Source organism: Garra rufa, chromosome 3, assembly GCF_049309525.1.
Source record: "Garra rufa chromosome 3, GarRuf1.0, whole genome shotgun sequence".
Lineage (NCBI taxonomy): Eukaryota > Metazoa > Chordata > Actinopteri > Cypriniformes > Cyprinidae > Garra > Garra rufa.
In genome coordinates this window covers 18568795-18594301 of record NC_133363.1, presented here as the reverse complement: position 1 = coordinate 18594301, position 25507 = coordinate 18568795, and the positions used below count along the sequence as shown (strand labels likewise).

General features: G+C 45.2%; 1 protein-coding gene across 1 annotated transcript in view; it reads right to left on the bottom strand.

The window, feature by feature from the left end:
• The window catches only part of pcxb (pyruvate carboxylase b), a 315031-nt gene that overhangs the window by 187383 nt on the left and 102141 nt on the right, over positions 1 to 25507 (bottom strand). The window lies entirely within an intron of this gene.

Genomic DNA, 25507 nt, shown 5'->3' with positions numbered 1-25507 from the left:
AGTGGGCCGTCCAGTCAAACTGAGCGATTAGGGGAGAAGGGCCTTAGTCAGATGAAGAACCCGATGGTCACTCTGAATAAGCTACAGCATTTCAGAACTTTCCAGAAGAACAACCATCTCTGCAGCACTCGACCAATCAGGCCTGTATGGAAGCCACTCCTCAGTAAAATGCACATGACAGCCCACCTGGAGTTTGCCAAAAGGCACCTAAAGGACAAAATTCTCTGGTCTGATGAAACTAGGATTGAACTCTTTGGTCTGAATGCCAAGTGTCATGTCTGGAGAAGACCAGACAATGTGACAATGCTCATAACCTGACCAATACCATCCCTACAGTGAAGCATTGAAATGGCAGCATAATGAAACTGGGAGACTAGTCAGGATCGAGGGAAAGATGAATGCAGTAATGTACAGAGGCATCCTTGATGAAAATCTGCCCCAGAGCACTCTAGACCTCATACTGGGGCGAAATTCATCTTTCAACAGGACAACGACCCTAAGCACACAGCCAAAACAAAGGAGTGGCTACAACGCAATTCTGTGAATGTCCTTGAGTGGCCCAGCCTGAGCCCAGACTTGAACCGAATTGAACATTTCTGAGAGAAACTGCAAAGAAGAATGGGAGAAACTGTCCAAAAATAGGTGTGCCAAGCTTGTAGCATCATACTCAAAAAGACTTGAGTCTGAAACATAACAAAATGTGGAAAAAGTGAAGTGCTATGAATATTTTTCCAGATACACTGTATGTGTGTGTGTGTGTGTGTGTGTGTGTGTGTGTGTGTGTGTACCTGGTATTCATCACGTTGTGGGGACCAAATGTCCCCACAAGGATAGGAATACCAGTAGATTTTGACCTTGTGGGGACATTTCTCAGGTCCCCATGAGGAAACAGGCTTATAAATCATACACAATGAGTTTTTTTGATGTATTTGAAGTAAAAGTATGCACAATCTCCTGTGAGGGCTAGGTTTAGGTGTAGGGTAGGTGTAGGGCGATAGAAAGTACAGTTTGTACAGTATAAAAACCATTACGCCTATGGAATGTCCCCATAAAACATGTAAACCCAACATGTGTGTGTGTGTGTGTGTGTGTGTGTGTGTGTGTGTGTGTGTGTGTGTGTGTGTGTGTGTGTGTGTGTGTGTGTGTGTGTGTGAAATTTGTTAAATTTGTGAACTGATATCTGGCCCATTCTTTACACTAAAAATGGAGGGTTGAGAGCTGCACTCTAGTTCTTAAACTCTTTTTTAGGTTACAGAAAAAAAAAACAGAGTGAGAGAGGCATATAGTAGTAACAAAAAGATGTATTTTGCACTGAAAAAAGGGGAGGACATCTGTCTGGGACAGAATGTATTATTACATATTTAAGAGGGATACACAAAAAAAAGAAAAAAAACTTAAAACAACTCTGAGACTCAACTCTGAGACTTTGAAACAGTGCTAAGTCAGGGGGAGAAGGCTTTTCTAGACATGTTAGCCTAAATTAGACTGCATAGCTGGAAAACACCAGTGCTACCTGAAAAAAAAGAGGAATGACAGTGAGTAGGCGAAAAGAAGGACGAGTCGAGCATAAGAGGAGGACAAGGGATATGGCACACTAGTGAGAGAGAAATAGAGAGGAAGGATAATCTAAGGAAAAAAAAGGTTATTAGAAAGGGATGGAAGAAAAACAATATCCCTCATGAGACGTAACAAATATGTTTAGACAGAGCCTATACAACGAAACAGATGCAGGCAAATATATGGAACAGAGGAGCAAAGAGAGAAGGTAAGGAGGGATGTAGTGATGGAGTCTATGGAGACAGGACGCTAGGAGAGAGAAATGAACAGTGACAAACTACATTGTGGCTTGAAGTACTTGGAGAAAGAAATGAAAAAAAAAAAATCTAAATTGAAACTGAGGATGTGTGAAAACACATCAGCAACTGGGGCAGTGTGTGCGCGTGCATGTGCGTTTATTTTGAGAGAGAGAGAGAGAGAGTAGATGAATATTACAAAGGTAAAGATTAAAGAGAGAAGTAACAGAATAGGAAAGAACAAATGAGGAAAAAAGATATAAGGAAATAAAACAGGCGGAATGATGTAGAAATGTTAAATTTACATCATTTTCTAAAAAAATGACATTTATTTCAAATGAAAAAACAACCACTTTGCAATAATGTATTACTTGCATGTAAGATGATTTTTCTTTAAAAGATCAAACATATACACCACCATTCAAAGATTTGGTGCTTATTTATTTATTTTTTATTTATTTATTTTTTTGTGTCTGCATTTATTATTAATAAAGCCAAAATAAGTAAATACATAAAAAATGCCAAGTGCTCAGACATCAATGTGCGATAAACACATAGTGCCTCCTCTGAATGCTGCTAGTCCTTTTAAGAAATTTCTTAAGACAAATTCCAAGAAGTTCGTAAGAATGTTCCTAAGTGCAGTTCTTTAAAAAAGTTATGAAATATGTTCTCAAGAACATTTTTTATACTTTTCTTAAGAAGAAAATGACAGTCTTTATCTGATTGAATAAATGGTGTTTCTTGCTGAAGACTCATTGATAAACTAAATGAAAAACATTTCAAGGATTTTCTTTTTGCTTGCCTGCAGATTACCGTAATAAACATAATAAGCATGCAAACTGTTTTCGTCGCAATCAGCTTGATGAGCGCTCAGATTTTTAATGTGCCAGTTACTTGCAGTGATCTGTTTCATACATTTGTGTGATATGTTTTTGTGCTCTTTCCAGAGTGAACAAGTCCTATATGTGGTGTGTGCGCTGCTACAGTAAATGTGTCTTGTGTATGGAATACTACCAAAGATTATGTCATATTTATGGGCTAAATTTAAAAACAAGTCCAATAGCTGAATCGTATTTATAGTGTTATTACTGAATTTTGAATTCAGCAAAAAGTTGTGTCACATAATCACGACAGATTATTGTTTACATTATCAGTAACTGGTGACACTTCAGAAAACTAGTGCACATCCTAATAGTCCTACTATGTATTATATGTGACCCTGGACCAAAACCAGTCTTAAAGGGTTGGTTCACCCCAAAAATTAAAATTAGCCCATAATTTACTCACCCTCCAGGCATCCTAGGTCCAGGTGTATATGACTTTCTTTTTCAGACAAATTCAATCAGAGTTATATTAAAAATGATCCTGGCATTTCCAATCTTTAGAATTGCATGGACAGGTGTTTCTCTTCATCAGTCCAACACAAGTCCAATAAAGTGCATCCATCCATAATAAAAAAGTGTCTCATATGGCTCCGGAGGGTGAATAAAGGCTTCCTGTAGTGATTAGATGCGTTTTTGTGAGAAAAATATTCGTATTTAAAACGTAATAATCACTTTAATCTAGCTTGCGCCAAATGGTCGCACAGAAGCAGCTCAGAAGTCACAAACATGATTGCGCCATGGAGACATCAAAACAACGGTCATGAATTAGATGTACAAAATGAGGATTTGCTAAGAAAAATGTCAGAGGATTTTAATATAAACCAAGAGGGGACTGGTTTTCCTTTGCTAAAGTAAGGAAACTTCCTTTGCTCCAGTAAACAAGAGCTGGTTGTTACATTTTAAATATGGATATTTTTCTTACAAAAATGCATTGATTCGCTACAGGAGGCAGGAGCCATGTGAGGCACTTTTTTTATGGATAGATGCATTTTTGGATTGATGAAGAGAAACACTCACCCATGCAATTCGAAAGCTTGGAAATGCCAGGATAATTTGTAATATACCTCTGATTGGATTTGTTTGAAAGAAGGAAGTCATATACACCTAGTAATGGGCTAATTTTCATTTTTGGGTGAACTAACCCTTTAAGTAGCATGCATATATTTGTAGCAATAGCCAAAAATGCATTGTACAGGTCAAAAATACTGCTTTTTTTAAATGCCCAAAATCATTAGGATATTAATAAAGATCATATTCTATTAACATATTTTGTACATTTCCTACTGTAAATATATCAAAACTTATTTTTTGATTAGTAATATGCATTGCTAAGAACTTCATTTGGACAATATTAAAGACGATTTTCTCAATATTTTGATTTTAAGCACCCTCAGATTCCAGATGTTCAAATAGTTGTATCTTGGCCAACATCAATGAAAAGCTTATTTATTCAGCTTTTAGATTATGTATAAATCTCAATTTCAAAAAATTGACCCTTATGACTGGTTTTGTGGTCCAAGGTCACATAGCTAGTGTTCTAATGTTTACATAACAATTATTTTGAAATTACCCAATACATTTATTAATCATTCGTACAGTTTGGGATTTAAGACAAGTCTGATGCTATCCTAACTTTAAGAATATATTTACAATGATATTTAAGAATCTTTTCAAAAAATGTAATTCTTCTTAAGTTGTGTCTAAAGCGCAATCTTATAAAGGAAAAAAAGAATATTCTTAAGAAGAATTATTGGGAATTGGGAACATATTTTTAACCTTTTTCTTAAGTTACAAAATACGGAGAAAAGCAGCGTTTCACTTGTGGTCTCATGATTTAGGAATGTATTTGCTTAAACCAGACAGAGATTAAGAGGTGGGTACATGCACTTCAGAAATTATTTTTGCTACATGCTCAATTTAGTTAATGACCCTCATGCAACACAATTATTTAGTGTTTCACCATAACTTACTTTCACTGCATGCAGTCTATTATGACTACTGCTTTCCATGGAACTGGATGGGGAGCGTGAATGTTGAAATAAATGTTATTTCATGCGGTTTTGAGCAAGAAATCAAAGGAAGTGTCTTTTTAGCATATCATTTTCTTGTTGGGAATTAGCTCAGTTCTGTTATATTGACATTACAAGGGTTATCATACATAAAAAGTATACTGTCTGATGCTGTAATAACTCCTAACACAACATTATAGTTATATTAACATGTTACTAATGTTGCATTTTATGTATTATGTGATGGGAACATAAAGTATTGAAGATCACTGTTGAATCATAATTGAATATTTCCTCAGTCCACAATGGAAAAGTACAGAGAGTTAAGACATATTCATACAATGTGCCACTCAGTGTATATCTCCATTTCAGTACACAAATAACTCATTTTCCCAATAATTAAAAGAAAAAGAGAAAGAATATCCTTTAAAAGCAGAGACTGAAAAAGAGAAAATGGAAGGAACACACAGCCTGCACACACAAGCAAAGCTCCCATTCATACCGAAATAGACCTTTACAGGGTTAGAGGTTATGTTATCATTGCTATGCTTCCACTAAAACACCTGTCAATCACCCATCGCTATGGAAACACCAATCTGACCTTTTATATAACACTCTAGACAAACCGTATCAGACAGCTCCATCTCTCTCTCTCTCACTCACTCTGTTATTGTTTTCCCAAAGACATAGTTTTTTCAGTTTCAGTCATGATGCATTCAATTAATAGGCTTCATGCTGTAACACAAGACAAAAAACAGGCAGACAGACATCTGTGCTGGTACCTTTTATCTAAATAAGCCTTGTGAGTCAGGCCTTAATCTAAAATCTAAAATGAGTAGGTCAGCATGTGCTTTGCATTATTATTTCAGAGTTAAAAGACAGATCTACCAAGAGTGCATCATTCAGCAGAGCATGTCTGGTCAACATGTTGCTGTTACATCAGGTTTGCTTTTCTCTAGCCCTCTTTTGCCAGAGCTCATGTCAGGCCTCTTCATCTTTGACAGGAAACTCATTCCTAAGGGAAGTTTGTGATATTTGCACACAGCCATCACTGATGAGACTGATAAATGTTATATCACTGTGTTCACATACACCCTTTGGGATAACCGGCAGACGCAAACACAAATATACAGGTTACTTCTCTCTCCAGATATAAATCTGCTAGCTCAAGAAGGCCAAAATCATAATGTAAACACACAGTTTGATATTCTACTGCTGTGCCAAACCGTTTAAGTTATTGATTGATGCACTGCAAAAATCATTTTTATAATCATTCTTGTTTCCCTGGAAAAACATCCTTAAAACAAGATCAATTTACCCATAAGGTATTACAGCTATTCAGATTTTATTCAGTCAATATCTTGTTCAATGGATTTTTTTTTTCTTTTTCACTTAAAATTTATTGAGGTGTATGCTCAAAACATGTGGAAATCTGATAATGGAACAAAACGTCTTGGTTACGTATGTAACCCTCGTTCCCTGAAGGAGGGAACGGAGACATCACGTCGGAGACCGACGAATTGGGATATCGCTTTAGAGATACCAATCCTCTTCGTGTGTAAACTAAACGAGCCAATGCACATTGGCATGCATGATTGCATCCAGCTGTCGCTGATCACAGCGTGAGCATAAATACACAGCAGGTGCAATGCATAGACAGGATTTCGCTGAGGAGCCGAGCTTGGGTCCGGCCGCACAGCGGTGGTACAGCAGCTGAGGCGACAGGACGTGACGTCTCCGTTCCCTCCTTCAGGGAACGAGGGTTACATACGTAACCAAGACGTTCCCTCTCAGTCGGTCTCTTCGACGTCACGTCGGAGACCGACGAATTGGGATCCCTAGCAAAGCGCCGCAGCTGCTGCCCCCCTCCAGTGTCCTGAGCAAGCCTCCTGGCCTCCAATTTTTGCTAAGGCCAAGGGCGGATCAGAAAGACCAGTCACTGTATAACATAGCACTACCTACTTAGTGAAGCTGGAGCACTGGGAACGTGCGGAGCTCCCACCCATCCCGCAGGAGGTTCGGAGCAATACGCATATGGCTCATATTAGGACATATGGAAGAATGGAGGTGATTGAACCCTCGTGAAGATGGTAGAAGGTTACCGGGGAAACACGGTCTCTGTGGGTACCGTGGAAGACATATGGGATTCACTTAAGTCTCTCATGTATCCTAAGCCTTCTATCGGTTCTAAAGATTCATCGAGAGAGGCCTGGCGCCTAGACGCTCCGCTACGTCTGGAGCCGAGGAAGGAGGACTCGACAGGGTCTTCATGGACACTCTGGAGAAGATAGCAAGCCGACCTGAGCCAGTGCCTCTCAGTGTTTCTACCCGTTTGAGGTGAGAACACAGGAGGAGACTGGCTCTACACGAAGGCTATAAAACCTAGCGAACGTGTTGGGGGTCGCCCAGCCCGCAGCTCTACAAATGTCAGATAGCGAGGCGCCACGAGCCAGCGCCCAGGAGGATGCAACACTCCTAGTAGAGTGAGCTCGCAACCTGAGCGGGCAGGGCATGCCCTGAGCTTGATAAGCCAAGGCGATGGCATCCACTATCCAGTGTGCCATCCTCTGCTTGGAGACGGCCTTCCCCTTCTGCCGTCCTCCGTGACAAATAAAGAGCTGATCTGAGGTCCTGAAGCTTTGCGTCCGGTCGACGTAGCATCTTAATGCTCGGACGGGACAAAGCAAAGCTAGGGCTGGGTCTGCCTCCTCCGGGGGCAGCGCTTGCAGGCTCACCACTTGATCCCTGAAGGGAGTAGTGGGAACCTTGGGCACGTAGCCAGGCCGGGGCCTCAGGGTTACCTGGGAATCTGCCGGCCCGAACTGAAGGCACAAATCGTCGACCGAAAACGCCTGCAGGTCCCCTACCCTCTTGATGGAGGCCAATGCCAGCAGGAGCAGAGTCTTCATAGAGAGATACTTCAGCTCGACTGACTGTAAAGGCTCAAAGGGGACCCGCTGTAGTGCTGTGAGCACCAGAGACAGGTCCCAAGAGGGTACGGAGGGGGGCCTAGGAGGATTTAACCTCCTCGCTCCCCTGAGAAACCTGACGACCAGGTCGTGCCTACCTACCGACCTTCCTTCAATGGGGTCATGGTTTGCAGAAATAGCGGCTACATAGACCTTAAGGGTGGAGGGCGACAGCCTACGCTCCAACCCTTGCTGCAAAAAGGTAAGCACGACTCCGACCGAGCATCTTCGGGGATCCTCATTTCTTGAGAAAGCCCATTCGACGAACAGGTTCCACTTCAAGGCGTAAGCATGTCTCGTGGATGCAGCTCTCGCCGAAGTGATGGTGTCTATCACTCCTTGGGGTAGATCACTCAGAACCTCCGCGTCCCGTCCAGGAACCAGACATGTAGTTTCCAGAGGTCTGGACGCGGGTGCCACAGGGTGCCCCGTCTCTGAGTCAGTAGATCCTTCCTCAGAGGAATCCGCCAGGGAGGGGCTGTCGCGAGGAGCATTAGTTCTGGGAACCAGGTCCGAGTAGGCCAGTAAGGCGCCACTAACAGGACCTGCTCCTCGTCCTCCCTGACCTTGCACAGTGTCTGTGCGAGAAGGCTCACTGGGGGAAACGCATATTTGAGTAGGCCCCGTGGCCAGCTGCATGCCAGGGAGTCCGTGCCGAGTGTACCCTCGGTCAGGGAGTAAAAGAGCTGGCAGTGGGACGTCTCTGGAGAAGCAAACAGGTCTACCTGAGCTTTCCCGAAACGTCTCCAGATCAGCTGGACCGACTGGGGATGGAGTCTCCACTCTCCGGGAAGCGCAGCTCGTGAGAGCTCGTCGGCTGCACGGTTGAGCAAACCCGGAATGTGAATGGCACGAAGCGACCTCAGATACTTCTGACTCCAGAGGAGGAGAGAACGGGCGAGCTGTGACATGCGACGGGAGCGTAGACCACCTTGTCGGTTGATGTACGCAACGGTCGCAGTGTTGTCCGTACGGACCAGCACGTGTTTGCCTCGAAGGCGCCCTTTGAGACGGTTCAAGGCAAGGCGTACTGCCAGCAGCTCTAGGCAGTTGATGTGCCAGTGTAGCTGGGGGCTCGTCCAAACCCCCGACACTGCCTGCCCGTTGTACGTGGCTCCCCAACCGGTGGTGGAGGCATCCGTGTGTACCACAGCGTGCCTGGAGACCTGTTCTAAGGGAACTCCTGCCCGAAGAAAAGCTAGGTCTGACCACGGGGTGAAGGTTAGGCGACAGGCCGAGGTTACTTTGACCCGGAGAGTGCCGCGCTGCCATGCTCTCCTCGGGACTCGGCCACGAAGCCAGTGCTGAAGTGGTCTCATATGGAGCAGACCAAGCGGTAAAACTGCCGTAGCTGCTGCCATATGCCCCAGGAGCCTCTGAAACTGTTTCAGTGGGACCACTTCTCTGCTCTTGAACGTATTCAAGCAGTTCAGCACCGACTGAGCCCGCTCTTGCGTGAGGCGAGCTGTTTGGCTGACCGAGTCCAGTTCCACACCAAGAAAAGAGATCCTCTGCATGGGGGAGAGTTTGCTCTTTTCCCAGTTGACCCGAAGGCCCAAGCGGGCGAGGTGTGCCAACACCAGGTCCCTGTGTTCGCATAACTGCTCTCGAGAGTGTGCTAGTATCAGCCAGTCGTCGAGGTAGTTGAGGATACGAACGCCCTGTTCCTTGAGGGGAACAAGGGCCGCCTCCGCGACTTTCGTGAAGACACGGGGGGAGAGGGACAGCCCGAAGGGCAGGACCTTGTACTGATATGCTCTGCCTTCGAACGCGAACCGCAGAAATGGTCTGTGGCGCGGAAGGATCGAAACATGAAAGTATGCGTCCTTCAGGTCGATCGCTGCGAACCAATTCTGGGGACGAACACATCTGAGGATGTGTTTTTGTGTGAGCATTTTGAAAGGTAGCTTGTGAAGAGCTCGATTCAAGATGCGCAGGTCCAGGATCGGTCGTAATCCCCCGCTTTTCTTGGGTACTATGAAGTAGGGACTGTAAAACCCTGTCTTCATATCGGCTAGAGGGACCGGCTCTATTGCTTCCTTCGCCAGTTCCAATCTCTGCCCGTAGGACAGGGGCATCTGCTACTTTCACTGTAGTGAAGTGGATGCCCCTGAACCGGGGCGGACGCCGGGCGAACTGAATCGCGTAGCCGAGCCTGTTGGTCCGGAGGAGCCAGCAAGACGGACTGGGAAGCCCTCTCCAGGCTCCCAGCCAACGTACAAGAGGGACCAGCGGGACCACTGACGTACCCGCGGGGGGGCAGCGAGGTGGAACGCAGGTACCCCGCTCGAGCGTCTCTATGCCGGTCCGAAGCGGGGTCAGTGTGTCTGTGTGTGGTGTGTGCAAGACATTTACCTGCGTTCTGGCAGCTGGTGCGTGAGTAGTCCGTTCTACCGCACTCTCCAACCACCCAGCGCCATTTGCTGGCGGGAGGGGAGAGGGGGTGAAGCCCGGGGCTAACCCGTGCAACACCCGCTGTCCCCTCTGGGGACCCAGAGATAGTAGAAACTGCTCTTTTATTGAAAAGTTGGGTGTCACCGGCCGTGAGGCCAATGACGGGTTTCTTAAAAGAAACTTTTTTAAAGGGAACAAAAGATTCTCCGCCCGGCCCTCCTCCGGGGGAGGGAGTGGTGCGTTCACCATCTCCCGAAGAGCAGCTTCCTCCATCTCTGGGTTGCCCGTCTCAAGAACGCTTGTTCGTGAGTTTCCCACTGGTCTTGGTGGGAGCCTGGACGGGCGGGGCGGCCACCCTGCGACCGGCTCCACGGCGCCGCCGTGAAGGCTGCTGCGCAGGCTGCTGTGGAGCGGGGGCGGAGGCAGGGGGCCGCCCTCGGCGACGAGCAGACCGAGGTGCCACCGGCGGCTGGGTGGAGGCAGCAGCGGGAGCACGCCGGGGCAGGATATGACTGATGGCCTCAGTCTGCTTCTGGGCGGCCGAAAACTGCTGGGCGAAGTTTTCGACCGCGTCGCCGAAGAGGCCGGTCTGGGACACGGGGGCATTCAGGAACCTGACCTTGTCTGCTTCCCTCATGTCGGCCAGACACAGCCAGAGATGGCGTTCCTGGACCACCATCGTGGACATCGCACGACCCAGAGACCGCGCCGTAACCTTCGTCGCTCGTAGCGCGAGGTCCGTAGCGATACGGAGTTCACGTAGAACTTCCGGGTCGTGACCACCCTCGTACAGGTCCTTCAGTGCCTGGGCCTGATGGACCTGTAACAACGCCATAGCGTGTAGGGCGGAGCCAGCAGCGCCACAAGCCGTGTAGGCACTGCCGATCAGAGCCGACGAGTGCCTACAGGCCCGGGAGGGGAGCAACGGGTTGCCCCGCCAAGTGGAAGCGGCGCCGGGACACAATTGCATCGCCACCGCACGCTCCACCGGCGGGACAGCCGCGTACCCCCGCGCTGGTCCGCCATCAAGGGTGGTGAGGGAGGACGTGCCACTGGAGCGGTTTCTGGCAGTAAAAGGTGCCGTCCACGTCCCAGTAAGCTCATCATGCACCTCCGGGAAGAAGGGCACTGGGGTGGGACGCTGAGAACCAGCGCGAGCCACCCCAAGATACCAGTCATCCAGCCGAGAGGGGTCGGGACGTGATGGAGGGTTCCATTCAAGCCCTACCTTCTCGGCGGCCCGGGCAAGCATAGCCATCATCTCGGGGTCGGTATCCGCCCAGCGGACGGCAGCGTTCCGGAATCGTCCTCCCCCGAGAAGTCTGGCTCACCCCCCGATGCAGCGATTGACATCCGGTCGTCAGGGGGAGCCCCAAAAGTAATGAGCGGTACCTCACGAGGAGGACCAGAACACTCTTCTGGGAGCTCCAGATGGAACGGACTGTCGGTGGAAGGAGGAACCCCCAGTGGATCATCCGCCGGGAAATTCCCCATCGTCACCGTCAGACCAATCAGCCTTAGTCTCAGAATTTTCTCATGTCTCAATTGTGTCTACTTTTATTTCAGAATTTTGGGAAAAACATCTAAAACTCTTTAGTATTGATACTAAAATGAAAGATAAATGAGAATCACAGCTTAGAAAGAGCAACCACTGGGCAATAAATATTTCATTTTATATATATATATCAATATATATATTTAATTTTTAATTGAGTCTTGATAGAGATTGCAGCAAGACACTTAAGAGATATTCTATGTTTCTTCCACCACATTCTCAGTTTTTACAATTTTTACCTAAAATGTCTTATTTCTCATTTGTATCTACTTCTATTTCTCCTAAGGAATTTTAAGAGGAAGATCTGACATGCTATAGATACTAAAATGAGCGATATATGAGAATCTAAGTCTCCTGAGTTAGAGCAACCACTGAGCAATAAATTTTTCCTCTGGGAATTCAATACCAGAGCCAAATACTGGCCCTTAAAGGGATAGTTCACCCCAAAATGAAAATTTTATGTGTATCTGCTTACCCCCAGGGCATCCAAGATGTAGGTGACTTTGTTTCTTCAGTAGAACACAGACAAAGTTTTTTTTAACTCAAACCGTTGCAGTCTGTCAGTCATATAATGGCAGTCAATGAGATCCACGGCTTTGAAAGTCATAAAAACATACATAGATAAAACCAAATGAAACCCTGCGGCTCGTGATGATACATTGAGGTCTTAATACATGAAAAAATCAGTCTGTGCAAGAAACTGAACAGTATTTATATAACTTTCTACATCTGATCCACCGCAATGTCCAACTGACCTGAGCGCGTTCACAAAAGCCGGTGCGTGACTCATCGTTTACATAGAGAGATTGTGGGTATGACAGCTACTCAAAATGGTAATTACTTGTGCTTATCCTGATTGTTACAACCGATTAAAAACTAAAAGATTATGTTTTCTTGCGCAAACTCATCTGGGAGTGTTGACTTTCCACAGAGTTAGACACAGCGGTGGATCAGAGGTAAAAAATGATATAAATACTGTTCAGTTTCTTGCACAGACTGATTGTTTTGTGTGTTAAGATCTCAATGTATTGTCAGGAGCAGCAGGGTTTAAATTGGGTTTGTCTGTGTATGTTTTTTTGACTCTCAAAACTGTGGGTCCCATTGACTGCCATTATATGACTGACAGACTGCAACGGTTTGAGTTAAAAATCTTCGCTTGTGTTCTACTATAGAAACAAAGTCACCTACATCTTGGATGCCCTGGGGGTAAGCAGATAAACATCACATTTTCATTTTTAGGTGAACTATTCCTTTAAAAAAATCTATTCATTCATTCAATCATTCATATTTCTTACAAAAATAAAGCTGAGGGATGTCTACTCCATATGCACTAGTAGGCAAAAAAAAGGAGAGTGGTTGACGTGTATATGTGTGTGTGTTCGTGTGTGTGTGTGCATTGCTACACCTGTAATTACCAAATGTCCCCACAAGGATAGGAATACCAGTAGATTTTGACCTTGTGGGGACATTTCTCAGGTCCCCATGAGGAAACAGGCTTATAAATCATGCACAATGAGTTTTTTTGAGGAAGTAAAAGTGTGCACAATCTCCTGTGAGGGCTAGGTTTAGGTGTAGGGTAGGTGTAGGGCGATAGAAAGTACGGTTTGTACAGTATAAAAACCATTACGCCTATGGAATGTCCCCATAAAACATGTAAACCCAACATGTGTGTGTGTGTGTGTGTGTGTGTGTGTGAGAGAGAGAGAGAGCAAACAAGACTTCCTTGGTTCTGCAGGAAAGACGCTGTATAGAGAGAGATTGGAATACATTAAGCAGTGAAGACATCAAGACACGTCCTCTCTCTGTACATCTCTATATCTCAATCCACTCCCCCAAGCCCTGTTACAACCCGTCTCTCCCTCATAAAAATTAATCATCTTCCCTTGCTGTTTTTACTGCAGATGGACTGAAAAGAAGAGAGATGAAGGGGGAAAAAACACTGTAGACCTGCAATGTATAGTGCTGCCAAAAAGTGTTAGAGGAGTTTTGTCAGAATGTCATTGCATTAGATTCAAAATATCCCTTATGAAGTCTCTTATGAATTTATTTGTATTTATATCTAAATATGTAAAAACACTTGGTTTGAAGTACTAAAATACTGACTATGTAAAATAACTGTTTTCTATTTTCATATTTTAATAAATACAATTTATTCCTGTGATGGCAAAGCTGGATATTCAGCAGACATTACTCCAGTATTTGGTATCACATGATTCTACAGAAATCATTCTAAAATGCTAATTTTGCTAATCAAGTAGCATTCTTTTTATTATCATCAAATGTCAAATGTGATCAATTTAATGGATCCTAGCTGAATAAAAGTATTCCGAAAAAGAAAAACTTACTAACTTTAAACTTTTACAGCTTTTGTAAAATGTTTTGTTTGGAAGTCTGTTTGTGCTACATTCAAAATAAATGTTGTATGATATTTTGTTACATAACATTTTAATGTGTCTTAAGTGTTCGAATACTTTTTGCGACCACTGTAGATCCTGTACCGAGCTCTCAGCATTGATAAAAGTACTGCATTAGAGAGATGCATGTTTGTGTGCATTATTCATTTCTGTGTGGTCCACTGTCCTCTTTGACCAACCACCGTGATAAATGATTTCATCCCGACCCCAAACCTCAGCCCAGTGCCACTTGTCTTTGTCTGCATGAGTGTGTATGTGTATCTGCATTATTAAACAACTAAGGCCACATGATGGAGCTGATGATAACAATAATGATGTTGATGATGAAGACTATGACTTAATCAAGATAACAATCAAGTGCTAATACTGCACTGATGAGAAGAATAATTATAATGCTGTCACCAATGACAATATTTCTTCTTAGGAAGCTTCCCAGTAGGAAGCTAATTGTTTATCACATGATCAAAAATGCTCTCACCCTATGTTTTTCACCCTCTATCTCGACGAGACCTCTTTGATGTATAGCTACTGCATGAATGCTAATATGGGCATCTTTGTGTTTTCACTTTAACCCTTCAGGGGAATCTTCTGCATTGTATTTTGATGGGAGATATGAGCTGTAAAACTCGAAATAAAAGCAGTATTTTGAAGGAAATTTTTCATAATGTTTTCCTTCATTACCTCACTCCTAATTGTTTTGAAAAACAGCATTCATTTTCTAAGCCTTTTTTAATCTTCCTGCTCAAGGGTTAACAACACAAACCAAAGCCTGCACACACATGATGCTTTTATTGTTTAATATATTATTCTGTGTGTACCAGCTCTGCATAATAATTGCAGTGGGCTGAATTATGAGCTGAGCGTGTACGTATAATGTATGTACAGTTAGGTTCATAAGTCTGAGCTACTGAATATGCTTCTGTCTAAACATTTCCAAACCATACTGTCATCATAAAAATTTGAGTCAAAAGGTGAAACATTAACATAATGGGCCCTATCATACACCCGGTGCAATGCGATGCCAGGCACAACACAAGTGTTTTTTGCTAGTTTTAGCCTGACGCAGTTATAATTTTCACATCCACTGCCACATTGTTTAAATAGCAAATGCACTTGCACATAATCTGTTCGCCCATGGGCATGCTGGTCTAAAAACTTGGTGTGTTCAGGCGCATTGTTGGCACATTGCTAGTTTGAGGCAACTGAAAATGATTGCACCATTGACTTCAGGGGCCCCAATTAAATGATCTAAGCACATGGTCTGAAGTGCATGGCACAGGTGCACTTAGGGCAGGTGCAGGGGGATCCAAAATGCGGCACAATGTCTACACAGGGTGACGGCATTCAATTTTAGACCAAATGTAGCAGTAAAACGCAGCAATAACAATTTGATAATTTATATGCGCTGTCATTTCCTTAGCGCACAAGAAATCCTAAAAGCACTAAAACCAGAAGAGCGCTATTGTGAACTGTGCAGCATGGACCATTGTTATCTCTACCTAAAGACAGTATAGCATGAACAAATGTGTTTACTCGCTGACTAATAACGATCATGTGACCACTAAACAGCACTTTGAAATTCTGTGAGAAGTGTTCGAGTTTGGAGCAGAGGACCTGATACAAATCAAGGATGTTGCAGTGATAACTAGTTTGATAACTAGTCAGCACTAACATTCTTAACAACACTGATGTGGAAAACAGGAGAAACATTGTGTGACAACAATGCAGTTACGATACTTTTCAATACACAAATCACTGACATTTACTATGGATTTACTGTAGTAACTGTAACTGTGGTAGTGTGGCAGAAATGTAGGATATTCAGACAATGTGCAAAAGGCATCATTGTGGAAAAAAATATTGCTCAATTTTTATTTACATTTGAACAAAAAGTGGCATGTCCAAAATTATTCATACCCTTCTCAATAATCAATAGAAAAGCCTTTTTTTGGCTATTACAGCAATCAAATGCTTCCTATAATTGCTGACCAGCTTTTTGCATGTCTCAACTGGTATTTTTGCCCATTCATCTTTAGCGATGAGCTCCAACTCTTTCAGGTTGGAGGGTCTCCTTGCCATGACCCTGATCTTTAGCTCCCTCCACAGATTCTCAGTTGGATTTAAGTCAGGACTCTGGCTGGGCCACTGCAAAACGTTAATGTTTTGTCTGCTAACCATTTCTTCACCACTTTTGCTGTGTGTTTTGGGTCGTTGTCGTGCTGAAATGTCCATTGGTGCCCAAGGCCAAGTTTCTCTGCAGACTGCCTGATGTTGTTGTTGAGAATTTTGATGTATTGCTCTTTTTTCATGGTGTCGTTTACTGTGATTAGGTTCCCTGGTCCACCGGCTAAAAAAAAAAACCCAAAACATTAGGTTCCCACCACCATGTTTGACAGTGGGGATGGTGTACTTAGGGTTGAAGGCTTCTCCTTTTTTACGACAAATGAAGGCTACATCATTGTGGCCAAACAATTCAATTAATGTTTTTTATCTAACCATAAAACAGAAGACCAGAAGTCTTCTTCTTTGTCCAGATGAGCATTTGCAAAGGCCAAATGGGCTTTTGTGTGCCTTATCTGGAGAAGTGGTGTCCTCTGGTCTGCGTCTGTGGAACCCAGTGGTGTGCAGTGTCTGTTGGACTGTCTGGCTTGAGATGTTGCCACCAGCAGAATCCAGATTCATCAGGATGGCCTTGGTGGTGATCCTTGGATACTTTTTTTTTTTTTTTTTTTACCTCTCTCACTATCCTTCTGGCCTGAGATTTTTCACAGTGCAGAACATCTTGTATTTTGTAATAATACTTTGCACTGTAGCCCCTGGAACTTCAAAACATTTAGATATGGTCTTATAGCCCTTTTCTGACTTGTGAGCAACTACAATGCACAGCTGCAGGTTTTCAGTGAGCTCCTTTTTCTTGTCCATGACTGTCCACAAAACAACAGCAGAGAGCTTCTGTTTTTTTACCTGTTGAGTTGATTAAAACAGCTGTTCCCAATAAATCAGGGTAATTAGGATGCTTTAGAACAGCTTGGACTATTTGGAATGGTATAGAACTTTCCCATAGACTGTGACAGTTTGCAAAGAGTATGAATAATTTTGGACATGCCACTTTTTATTCAAATATAAATAAAAGCAGAGAAATATTTTTTTTCCACAATGATGCCTCTTGTACATCGTCTTATTATCTTTTGGGAGAAGCCTGTGTCATTTCCGGTAAAAAAAAAAAAAAAAATAATAACTTGCTGTAACTTATAAAAGTAACTTTAAGTCAGAATTTGCCAGGGGTATGAAAAATTTTGGGCTTTACTGTATATAGTTGCAATCAAAAATATTTAACCCCCTGCAAGACATTATGCTGCAGAGAACACATTTTGTGAAAACAATTCAACAAAGGCATCAGCACACTACTGGAGGAAGTTTATTAATACACATTGAGTAATTCTAAGAATGTAAGTTGATGAATAATGAAAAAAACAAACAAACAAAGAAAATTGGCTCTAAACGCTGCTTGGAACTGCTTGGAAGCTTGTCACCTCTCTACTATAATCTTGGCCCATTACTCGTCTGAAAAAGCTTCCAGATCACTGATCATCTTTGGTTTTCACATTGCCACTGCTTTCTTCAAATTCATCAAATGTTTTCAAGGAAAATTAAATCTGGAGACTGAACAGGCCACTCAAGAACATTCCAGTCCAGTGATCATTCAGCTTCAGTCTTTGCACTAAAGGCATCACAATTTTTGCCAAAATGGCCTGATACTTTGAAGAATCCAAGATGTTCTTCATATGGTCATGTTTTCCACTTCCTGCAGCAGTAAAACAACCCCATAACAGGACTGGCCCACTTCTAAGTTTTGATGATGGAGATGGTGTCCTTCTGCTTGTAAGTTTTGCCTTATTTTGCACCAGACACACTGCTGATCCATGGGTCCAAAAGGTTCCAGTTTGGTCACATCACTCCATAAAACGTTTGTCCAGAACTCCACAGGTCTATCTAAATTAATTTTAGCATGTTCAAGTCAGTCTTTTTGTTCTTCTTGGTCAAAAGTGGTATTCAGCAAGATGCTTCAACATGAAGGCCATACTTATCTAGTGTTCTTCTTATACGCTGCATTGAAAGGTTTTTCCTCCTTTCCTTGGGTTATTTCGCAAGTCTTTGTCTTTGATAGTGTGCTTTTTTTGCCCTCAAAGGTTTTCTGGTACAACACATGCCATATGTGTCTCTAGGAACTTTTAATGTCTTGGAAATCTTCATCTTCATCTAGCCTTAGACTTTCTAATATAATAAAACAATTTCTTCTCCATAGCTTTTGTGAGAACCCTGTTGACTTTACCAAATTTGCTACTCAACTTCAGCACATGCATGGGCTAAATGCATGTATGTGTTCCAGTTCAAGCTAATTCTGTTTTTTTAATAGAGTTTCTAAAGGCTTAATCATGTTTTAAGGCAATTTTGTTCTCTACCATAAAAACAGCAATGTTGAATAGGGGTTGAATGATTATGACATAGCTGTGTTATTAAAAAATCCTATAACTCAAAAACATTACATTACATATTGACATTATAATTTTTAATATGACAGTAAACTGTTGTAGATGCAATTTTTATACAAAAGTCCTGGATCTTCAGAAAAGCTTGTATTTGTAAAGCACTGTAGTCTCTAGGGGGTTGAATACTTTCGATTGCAACTATATATATATATATATATATATATATATATATATATATACCTTTTTTTTTTTCGTTGTTAAACTATCAAAAGTGGATTCGGACACACCTTGAGTGCACCTGCGCCATGCGCTTCAGACCATGCACTTAAATAATTTAAATAGGGCCCCATGTCTTAGTCTAATGTCTAATCCAGGGGTGGCGAACGTCAGTCCTGGAGAGCCGCAGCCCTGCAAGGTTTAGCTTTAACCCTAATCAAACACACCTGGACAAGCTAATCAAGGTCTGAAGGGTTACTAGAAAGCTACAGCCAGGTGAGTTTTAATTAGGGTTGGAGCTGAACTCTGCAGGGCTGCGGCTCTCCAGGACCGGAGTTTGCCACCCCTGGTCTAATCTAATCGAAAACGTATATTCTTTTATTTTATTTTGTCTTCATTTTAAATACTTCAACTTTGTTCATTTCAAGATTTAAATAGGAAAAACCCTCCGATTTTCAATATGATATCAGACTTTTGGATCCCACTGCATGCATAATAAAACATAAGCTGTACAGTATAGCTGGGAGTCTCTGCTCAGAGTGTGTCGCCCACACATTGTTTTAATATTGCGACTGAGAGTATGTCTGTGTAAATTGATGTATTTTTGCATTTCACATGCACGGTAAGGTAGCGTTTCATCCCCGCTGAGAGAAAAAAGGCTGATGGGGTGAGGAGGAGGAGTATAGTGAGGGAGAGACCAAAAGATATGTGATTGAGAGAGGAATTCAATCTATTCTGATTGCATGGAGGAAGCAGGCATGTGTGTGAGTGTGTGAATGTGCATGTGAAGGTCTCATGCAGGCGGGGCACGATTCACAGTGGCTGCTCACGCTGCAGCAAAAAAACATTGCCTTTCTTGATCAGAGAGCTAGAACTGTTCACAAACAGCTCTGTTATAAAAAAAGAGTTTGGTTCTATAACCACAGAGCAAGTTTGGATGATTTGTGCTGTATGAGGAGAAATTGTGCAGTTTTTAAATAGCTATCTGAAACACTGACTGTGTGAACTGAGTCTGTATGTGTTTTCCATTGATCTCTCCATCAACATGTCCCTAATACATCACTGTCTGCCACTGTCTGCATTTGCTTCTCTCCTTCACCCTGCACATCCATACATTTACATCCCTCCCTCTCCCATGCTCTCTATCTTTCTTACTTTCCTTCCATATATCGTTCAGAACAATACCCCATTCACTCAATCACACATATGTCCCTCTGTTTGCTCATTACACACTCTATTTCTGTCATCTTTTGATTCTTCTCTTGGCAGGTCATAGGAAGGTCATGTATTATGTACTAACTTACGTGCATACGAGTTTATTCTGAAAACACAATAATAACAACATGCCATCCCTGCAGTATTTCTTTGTTTGGAAGAAATACTGCTCTGGTTGTTAGAAACTTGTTGAATATGTTTTCTGTTTCAGCTAATTAGACTGAATGATAAATCCTTAATAAAGCCAAGGCTTAGCAATGAACTTTGTATTGTTGTGTCTGCTGCTAAGCGCTGTAGCTTGGGGGGGAAATACACATAGGCCTGTGCGCTTGAATAGTTTAATTCTGTATTGCTTAATGAAATGGTAGAAATTTAGGGGGACATAGTTGTTTTTAAGAATTAATACAAGTTTTTACTCTTTATAATATTCCTAATTTGAACGCAGTCACCATTAGGGTGATTAGGGTTTCCTTTGAACAAAGCTGAAAACTGAAGTAATTTTCTTCCACAAAATAAGCTTTAGGCACACATAAATATTGGGTAACTCTATCATGTATGACTGAGCCAGAGTCAGCCAACTGACAATATAATTAATATGATGACTATAATTTAGTTAATGAGAGTGAATCAACTGAAATGATTGAGTAGAAACAATTAACTAAATCTACCTACAATTAAACAGCTTCAATTAAATGGTTAAGTCGACTTTTTCAGAAGACCACATTAGGTGAACTTAATGAGAAGTTTTTAGTGAAGTCATTACTTAATATGAAGGAACAAGTTTCTCAAATTGGTATATTTAACTCCTAAGAATGTATAGTTTTGAGGAGTCTCCAAAAGCCAAGCAAAGAGAAATCTACTGTCAATGGAATTTTAATTCAACTGTCCCCAATCTCTTTCTGTATCCCACTGTTTCTCAGAAGGACTGTGTGCATTTCTGTGCTCGGGGAGTCATTCTTTCATTTTCTTCACCTCTTTATCTCTCTTTCTCTCTCTCGCTCAACTAAAATGCTATGATCTCTTGCTGGGCCAGACGTTTTAAGCCCTTTCTCGCTGAGCTTTCTCTCTCTTTCCTCCCTCTGTGCATCTCTTCCACCTCTCTGGAGCACTCAAGCCATGACTTATTCATTCAACCCAGGATTTATTATGTTTGGCCATGCATTTTTAACAGTGTATTTTTTTAGGTAAAAAAATTAAAATGTTGTCATGATGCACTCATGTCTGCATAGTTTTAACCCTCTTTTCCCCCATGACATAAAATTGAGGTCAAAAGTTTATATCCCCCTTTCAGTATCTGCAAAACGTCTCGGGTTACGTATGTAACCTTAGTTCCCTGAGGGAACGAGACGCCGCGTCAGGAACGCTATGGGGAACGCCATTGGCGGGCCGCACTCTGAACTGTGTATAACAACCAATGAAATGACGGGGGTGACGTCACAGGCGCGGTGACGTCACCGACCAGGAAGTATAAAGCACGTGCGTTTGAAGCCGGCGGCAGCTCTTTAGGAATGAAGCGAGCGCCGCAGGGTGCGGGAATTATGGTCCGAGACGCGGCGTCTCGTTCCCTCAGGGAACTAAGGTTACATACGTAACCCGAGACGTTCCCTTCCGGGAACTCGAGCCGCGTCAGGAACGCTATGGGGAACGAGACTACCAACGCCCCCATAATTACCGAGCCCTGCGAGTGTCTGCTCAACCAGGGTGGAAAAAGAGAGAGCCCTTGTCTAGCATTACGCGGACAAGAAGGCCCTGTAGTCCTCGGCCCTCGGGCACACGAGGAATGGTAGTCTTCCTCTGTCTGGTCGCCAGCCAGAACGAGAGGTACTCCACGGCCCTCAGGCACACGCAGAGTCTTAGTCCTTTGTCTGGGAGTTAGCCAGAACAAGAGGGACCGAATGACCACTGTCTAGCACTCGGCGGACAGATGGTGTGGGAAGTCCTCGGTCCGCAGACCCACGAGGACGGTGAGCTCGACCTCAAGGCTCCTCGGCCCTCGGGCACACGAGGAGAGGGTGATCCTTTGTCTGGGGGTTCAGCCAGAACAAGAGGGATCCAAGGCTCGGCCTGGAGCTCCGCCAGGACGCGAGGGAATAAGCCATTGTCTAGCATTACGCGGACAAGAGGGCACTGCAATCCCCGGCCCTCGGGCTCACGGGGAAGACAGTAGGTGCCTCTGCCTGGTAGCCAGCCAGTGCATGAGGCACTCCTCGGCCTTCTGTGAAGGCAGACGAGGAGTCTTAGTCCTTGGTCTGGGGAAAGCCAGAAACCAGAGGGACCGGAGTACACTCGGTCTGATAGCATCCTGCGTCAGAACACGAGGAGAATTAAGCCATTGTCTAGCATTCCGCGGACAAGAGGGCTGTACAGTTCTCGGCCCTCGGGCACACGAGAACCGTGACCTCTGCCTGGTTCGCCAGCCAGTGCGAGAGGCACCCCTCGGCCCTCGGGCTCACGAGGGGTCTTAGTCCTTTGTCTGGGGGTTCTGCCAGGACAAGAGGGACTGAAAGGGCTTTTGTCTAGCTTTCACGGACAAAAGGGGTAAAGTTTTGCAGATCTCTTATGAGTGGCGAAACGACTTCTCTTCTTTCCGCAGAAAGAATGCGCCTTGAGAAGTCTCCTCCTGGCTAGGGAGGTGGCTGCCCCTCTAGGCCTAGCGCACTAGGCCGAGAGTACAGCCGAGCCTGGAGCGGCTCTGAGGTCGAGCTCGTAATACCTAACGAATGTTAGGGGCGTGGACCAACCCGCAGCATTGCAGATGTCTTGTATTGGGACACCTGCCGTCAGAGCTCTCGAGGCACTCATGCCCCGAGTAGAGTGAGCCTTGAGTCCCAACGGTGAGGGGAGATCAGAGGACTCGTAAGCAGTAGTTATGGCATCGATGATCCATCTACTAATAGTGGGTTTTGAAGCTGGGCTCCCCCTCTTAGGGGGGCCGTAACAGACAAACAGTTGCTCTGTTTTACGCCACGTGGCAGCTCTGTGGACGTATGCGTCTAAAGCTCTGACTGGGCACATGCAGTTTAACTTCCTGTGACCTGGCTCCACGTATGGAGGAGGATAGAACGCCTGCAGCGTTACTGGCTGCGGTGCTAGGGAGGGGACCTTCGGGACGTACCCGACCCTGGGATATAGAAAGGCCTTGGCCATCCCTGGGGCAAACTCTAAATGAGATGGGGCCACTGAAAGGGCCTGCAGATCGCCTACTCTCTTGAGGGAGGTGAGTGCTAACAGGAGCGCCGTCTTAACTGTGAGGGCGCGATCCGTAGACTCCTCTAAGGGCTCGAATGGAGGCTTGCAGAGAGCTTCTAGCACCACAGCGAGGTCCCACGTGGGGACCCTGGGTGTCACTCGAGGCCTCAGCCTGAGCGCACCGCGGAGGAACCGTATGACCAAGGGCTCTCTACCTACTGAGAGGCCACCTAAAGGGGCGTGGTAGGCACTTATGGCCGCCACGTATACCTTTAGAGTGGAGTGAGCTAGCCCTGCGGATAGGCGAGACTGTAGGAACTCCAGAACTGTACCGACCGGGCAGTTGACTGGGTCCAGGTGGCGCTCGCGGCACCATCTCGCGAATAAGTTCCACTTAAGGCCATACAGTTTCCTCGTAGAGGGAGCTCTGGATTGGAGAAGGGTCTCAACAACCTCGGTTGAGAGACCCGCTCCTATGAGTTGTGCCCCCTCAGGGGCCACACCCATAACCTCCACCTCTCTGGGTGGGGGTGGCATATTGCGCCCCCAGCCTGAGACAGGAGGTCCCTCCTGACGGGAATCTCCCACGGAGAGCCGTCTAGGAGAGATACCAGGTCCGAGAACCATACTCGTGCCGGCCAGTACGGGGCTACTAGTAGCAGCCGCACTTGAAACCGACGGACCCGTTCCAGAACTCCCGGGAGCAGAGCGATCGGGGGAAAGGCGTACAGACGCAGCCTCGGCCACGTCTGTGCCATGGCATCCAGCCCCAGTGGAGCTGGATGAACTAGAGAGTACCAGAGGGGACAGTGCGATGTCTCCTGAGTCGCAAACAGGTCCACCTGAGCCTGGCCAAACACTCTCCAGATCTGCTTCACCACCTCTGGGTGAAGCATCCATTCCCCGGGCCTCGGCCCCTGCCTTGACAGGACGTCTGCTCCCACATTCAGATGTCCAGGAATATGGACTGCTCTCAGGGAGAGGAATTTCTCTTGAGACCAAAGGAGTATCCGGTACGCCAGCTTGTACAAGGGGCGTGAGCGGAGTCCTCCTTGGTGGTTTATGTAGTAAACCACCGCAGTGCTGTCTGTACGGACCAGCACGTGTTTGTTTCTTAGGTCTGTGAGAAACCTCTTTAGGGTCAGGGATACTGCCAGCATCTCTAAGCGGTTTATGTGCCACGAGAGATGGTGGGCGCTCCATAGGCCTTGGGCTGAGCGGCCACGCATGACCGCCCCCCAACCGGTAAGGGAAGCGTCGGTCGCTAGCGTGATGCGGCGACCAGGCACTCCCAGAACCGGTCCCTGAGAGAGGAACCAGGGTTTCCTCCACATGGCCAAGGCACGTAGGCAACGCCGCGTGACCTTGATCTTGCGGAGTGGGTTTCCCCTCGGGGAGAACCCCCTGGTCCTGAGCCACCACTGCAGTGGTCTCATGTGCAGCAGTCCAAAAGGTATCACGTTGGAAGCGGCTGCCATAAGACCTAACAGTACTTGAAACTGTTTGACAGTGAGTGACTGGCCTAGCTTTACTGCATTCACTGCGGTCAGTATGGAATCGACTCGTGCAGGAGACATGCGTGCCTGCATGGAGATCGAATCCCACACTACGCCTAAGTAAGTGGTCCTCTGTAGTGGAGAAAGCACACTCTTCTTGGCGTTGAGTCTCAACCCTAACTCTTTCATGTGAGCGAGAACAGCACCTCGATGCTGAACCGCTAACTGTTAGTTGAGTATGCGGATGCCCTGGAGTCACAGTGGAGCCAGCGCAGCATCCACACACTTCGTGAAAGTGCGAGGTGAGAGAGCTAGGCCGAAAGGAAGCACTCTGTCTTGGTAAGCCTTGCCCCTGAAAGCGAACCTGAGATACTTCCTGTGCTAAAGAACCAGAAAGTTCACTAAGGGTACCAGCCTCTCGAGACTGGTGTCTGGATTTACTTGAGGAACTAACTCGGAGTCCTGAAACAGCGAACTGGCAGGAAGCGCCGGAATTAGCTCCTCGGAAAACCCCCGCGGGGGTTGCGAACTCTCCAGGGCCGCTACGTTTCCGGGCGGACCAGCTAGAGGATGCTCGCGGGAGATAGCCGCGCCCTGTAACACTGGCAGGGTTAGCTGACTCATCTCCTGAGGGCCACGAAGGGGTCTGAAACCCGCACCTGGAGGTACGGTGCAAACCCCCTCGAGAGGGGCTGCCCTCAACGGCCCTGAACCACAACCGTCAGGGCCGCTTAGCCGAGGACTTCCTTGACTGGAGGACGACCCTCAGGTCAGGCCTCTTCGTCTTGGAAGCCCCCGACTTAGAGCGTTGCTTTCCGGGTCCCCTAGGCTGGGCCGGGGGAGCACGGGCGGCAACGCTCTGTTTTTGTGCCTCTCTATGGGA